Genomic DNA, 5,194 nt, shown 5'->3' with positions numbered 1-5,194 from the left:
GGTGCCTGTCTGAGGAGGTAATTCCCTGCAGGATTGGGCAGCTGGGCTCCGCAACCAGCAAAGCTGCTGGAGATGCTTAGGCAGGCGTAAGAGGATTCAGTGACACCACTGATTAGTGTCCAGGGCCTCATTAGGATGCTGGTAATTGCAGGTCTCCCAAGGTTTAAACAGGCTTCTTTAAATCTGCCCTCAGAGGCTGCGCTTGGCTGCATGGCACGGTGCTTTCTGCAAGGTAGGCAGTGCCCTCCCTCCCTCCCTCCCTCCCTGCAGCCTGGCACTGGGGATGGTGGCCCTGGCCTGACACCCTGGGGATGGCACTCACACTGGGTAGGGGCTCAGGGAGAGACAGGGAAGGCCTGGGGAGGAGCAGAGGGCAGGCTGTGCTCCTGCAGGTGTGTTCGTGGTGCTGCTGTTTGAATGTGCTGCTGTCAGTAATTGCATTAGCCCGCTGGGGCTCTGGGCTTAATTTCATTATCCTGGTGTCTGTGGTTATTGCTGGGCATGAGGAGGGGCAGGGATGGATGGGGAAGGGCTGATGCAGCACCTCCCTTCCTCTCTATCTCCAGGGAGGCAGCTTGCTTTTGGTGACTTGTGGCAGTCCCAGGCCAGTGCCATGGAGTAGTGCAACACATGGATGAGGTTGGCTCCATCCACTGTGCCAGCCTGGAGAAATCCAGTTTCAAGTCCCTGCTCTGGCACTGACTACCTGTTTGGCCCAGAGTAGGTCACCTGGTGTCTGTGTCACCCTCAGAGGCCAGCAGGGAGGAGAATGGGCATTTTGGCTCTTGGGGCACTCAACCTGGTAGCCCTCATTGCACCTCAATAGCCATGGGAAGGGAGCCCCAGCTCCAACACCAGCACCCCACTGGAAGTGGTTTTCCCTGGAATTCTGTCACTCTGGAGCAGTGTGGCAGCAGGAAGATGAATGCTGTGGGATTATAAGAGCTGCAACCTTTTTATTTGGTCATATCTATGGCATCAGTATATACACAGACTGCCTTTGCCTTTGAACAAAGATGGGGTGGGGCTTCATGGAATTCTTGAACATATTTGGGGTTTTCCTAGTTCAAGGAAAAGGGACCATATTTACTTTCCAGCTTTCCTGGTTCTGGTGCAAGGTGGGATAAAATTATTCCCCTGTAGACCCTTATGCAGTCAGGCTCCAGAGACCAGCACCCCAAAGGCTTGGTGGAGCAGTACTGGTGGAGGAGCTCTTTGAGGTGCTATTCCAGCACACTCAGAAATATATCTACAGTACAGTGGCCTTGGAAAGTTACCAGGGAGGTGAGTGAGTGAGTGAGTGAGTGAGTGAGTGAGTGAGTGAGTGAGTGAGTGAGTGAGTGAGTGAGTGAGTGAGTGAGCGAGCTGGGGATCCCAACTCAACATCAGCATCTCGGCTGGCTTGAACAGTTCTGCTTTGTCAGGAGTCCTGCTCTGACTGATGCCCCGCTGTGTGGCTGCTGGATGCCCCCTGGCAGCACTGAATCCCATCTGGGTGCAGCATGGCCATGGTTTTCCTTCCTAAATTAACAGTGGCAGCCATAATGCTTTCTCCTTTCACACAACAATGAGGACAGGCAGGGGAATAAAAAGCATTTAAACTCTGAAGCTGTGAGTTTAATTGTGCTATTCTACAAGAAACTGAGGGGCTGCCTCTGTAAGGTCCTGCAGTGCTGCTTAAGAGACACTGGGCTGGCTCCTGGAGTCTGTCTGTCACAGACTGACTTGGGTGCAGGGACTGGAACTTCTCCACACTCCAAAATCCATGGTGGCCTCCTAAATTAATTGCCTGCCACTTGATTTGCCTGAGGAAAGGGCCTGGAGGGGTTTCCTTGAAGTTGCTCTGTGTGTGCATGTGTTCTGCAGTGCTAAGCACTCACTAACCCAGATCTGCTAAAAATCAATAAAGTAATCCACTTACTGCTTGGGACTGCCAACCTTTTTAAGGAGCTCAGAGCTGTTTTGTCTTCTTTCCTCTCCCAAAGAAAGAAAAGAGCTGTGGGGAAGGGGGTGCTGACAGAGCTGGTCTAAAATCAGGCTCTTTGCTCTGGGCAGATCAATAAAAATAATTCCCTACTAAAACTTCATTAGCATGGAATTAAAGCCGCTGAGATCCCGCGTGGTGGGTGAGAATAAATGGTACAGCTAAACCTCGGCACGGCTGGTGCTTAGAACACAAAGCTGCTCACACCTCCCCGTTCCCAGGGCATGCAGCTGCCTCTGCCCCTGCCTGGCAAGGGCACAAACCCTCTTGTCCAGCCTGAGGGCAAGGGACAAGCCAGGCTGGCATGGCAGGGAGGTGGGACTCCAGCAGGTGGAAGTGAAACTGGCGTGCAAGAGTGGATTGTTGTCAAAGCAGCATCTGAGTCCTGGGTGCTGGTGGGCACCTGGGGGCCAGGGGCACGAGGCCACACTGCAGCTCTGCACAGGTGCATGCCAGAGCTTTCCCATGACACCAGATCAGAGAAACATCCCTCTGGCAGGCTGCACAAAGTCCTTCTCTCGTGTGGAAGTTTTGGGTCTTACTGAGTGTGTGTTTGTATGTGTGTGTGTGTGAAAAATCACTTTTGAAAGCAGGTTGCTTGCTAGGCTTTTTTGATTGAAAAATGTTTCTTTCGGTCTTGTGACAGAGGGAAAAAAAAACTTGCCCTGCTGAGAAATCCAATTTTCTATCAGGAGATTGAAACAAGCCACCTTGCAGTGTGATCCTCAGCAGTGCCCTGGGTTTCTGCCTGCAGGGCATTGAGGTATCCCTGCCTGGTGCCAGGTTTTTGCTTCCTGCTCCTAACAAGGATCCCCAGTGTGGCTGTTAAAGGACAGCAGTGCAGGCAAAGGCAGTGTTGTCCTGAAACAGCAAACTTTGCCAACAGGTTAGAAACCCTTGTGGATTGACACCACTTGGATTAGACAGGGTGGAGTGTGGGGCAGCCTCCACTGAAACAGGAGCTGTGCCTACATCTCCTGCACCTGGATGCAGCTGTGAACACTGGAAGGATTGGTCTGAGCTGAGGACATTCCCTGGGGATGGCCTTGTTGTATGCTGGGGTGGTGGCAGGGCAGGACTCAGCTGAACAGGAGAGGGACAGGACACAGCACCACACAGTCAGATCCTGCTGCGTTGTGCTCTTGTGCTGGTCATCAAACCTTTTGTCTCCCTTCCCCAGGGCTCAAAACTTGTGGCCAGTGAGAGGGATGTGTGCTCAGCTGCCTCTCCTCCTCTAAAAACAGTTCTGCAGTGCCATTACTGTTTGTGCAGTAAAACAAATGAGATGTGAAATGTGGCCAGATAGAAAATACAAGAGTGATCTCTGCTGTTTGTATTCCCCCTGCAAGACTGCAGTTGCTTGGTGGTTTTTTTGCCTCAGTAGAACCTAAGTAGAACCTACTCTGAATACTGATCTTTGGATTGTTTTTTTTTTTTTTTTTTTTTTTTAACTGTGAGAAAAAAAAAAAAGAAGGTGTGTGTAAACCTGGGCCACAGCTAATGGGCTATAGAGAATGCTGATACTACTGCCTGCAAACCTCTTGCTCCTGACAGCAGGCAGGTTATCCATTTGTTCTGCTGTGTGGAGATGCACTCCCAAGTGTTAGGTTCCCATTCCCAGGTAAACTCTAAGTCCTGGAGCTGATCTGATGTACCTGCTGTCCATAAAGAGCTGTGCATCCACACCATGGTGTCCTCCCAGTACTGCACATCACCAAGCCCTCACACGCAGATGCAGAGCAGAAATTGAAGGAAATAAAATCACCTTTTAAAAATAAAGGTTGTTAACATAAGGGAGAGGAAAAAACCCTTTCCCTCTAGCTAGAGATAAATGGATGTGGCAATGTCTGAGAGCAAAGGAAGGAACAGAGCTAACGAGCAACCTTTCTTTCTCCTGCAGACGTGATGCCTCAGGGCTGACTGCACCTCAGCCAGCATCTGCCTGAGCTGCTGCTGGGTGCTCTGAGCAGCTCTGGGATGGCAGATTCCATACCCTCCCCTTCCAGCATGCTTTGTGCCAAAGGGCAAAATGGGTCCTGGGGTGACCTGGAGGGAGCCAAGTACCAGAAGGCTCCTGTAGGATGCCAAACAACCTAATCTGCTCTTCCCTCTGTTTGTCTTGCTGCTTGCATGCCATGCTCCCCATGGTCCCCCTGGGAAGGCAAAGCCCCTTGCTTAGCCCCTTCCTCTGCCATGTGGCTGGTGGCAATGCCAGGTCTGCAAGCCACCTTCTCCTCCAGCAAAATTGCTCCCTCCTCCATTCCTTTGAGGTGGCTTCATTTGAGGCTTCCCAGATCAGAGCCCAGAACCAGTGGGCTGTGCTGTGTCCTTGCCTCTCCCCAGAGCTGCAGGAGCTGGGCTGGGTTTTCCAGTCAGGGAACTGGGGCTGTTCCTGACCCAGAGCACCGGGCACTGGAGGGGACAGTGCTGGGGACCGCATGTGGCTCTGCCCTGCCTGGCAGCTGGCTGCTTGTTTCTGCTTATTTCTGCACATTTCCTGCAGAACTTCATTGCCGGGAGGGCTGGGCGTTAGATTAAGTTGTGGATGTGGGTTTGGGGCTGTCTGAAGCCCTGCTATGAACTTTCCTGACTGTATGCAGTCAGTATTGAGGTATCCCTGCCTGGTGCCAGGCTTTTGCTTCCTGCTCCTAACAAGGATCCCCAGCGTGGCTGTTAAAGGCCAGCAGTGCAGGCAAAGCCAGTGTTGTCCTGAAACAACAAACTTTGCCAACAGGTTAGAAATCCTTGTGGTTGCTGGGATTGACACTCATGGATTGAGCCCCCCGGGCTCTGTCCCACCTCCTGTCACGCCACATAGCTTTAGCAACCGGTTAATGAGGCTTTCGGTGTGGTTTGCGCGTCTTTTGTGCTCCTTTGCATGGGGCTAGGGATCGGAGCTGAGCTGCCAGCTCCACTAGCCCCAGCAAGGTCCTGCCGGCCCTCAGCCCTGCATTTCCCATGGGTGGCTGCAGCCCAGCACCACAGGGCCGTGGTTTCGGCAGCACAGCTGAGGCAGGATCTGCTGTGGGAAGCGGGGTGGATGTGCAGCTCCTCCTGGCCAGGGCTGCTCCTTTGCGTGGCCACAGAGACCCTCCACATGGCCGGAGCTGCTGGAACCAACACTGATGGAACAGCACATCACCCCCTCCTTCCCCACGATGCTCCTCCCCTGAACAACTTAACCTCTCCCCCTGCTCCCGATTCCCGATC

The sequence above is a fragment of the Camarhynchus parvulus genome, chromosome 8 (assembly GCF_901933205.1).
Source record: "Camarhynchus parvulus chromosome 8, STF_HiC, whole genome shotgun sequence".
NCBI classification, from domain to species: domain Eukaryota; kingdom Metazoa; phylum Chordata; class Aves; order Passeriformes; family Thraupidae; genus Camarhynchus; species Camarhynchus parvulus.
The sequence above is the reverse complement of the archived record's forward strand: the minus strand, read 5'-3'. Positions refer to the sequence as shown.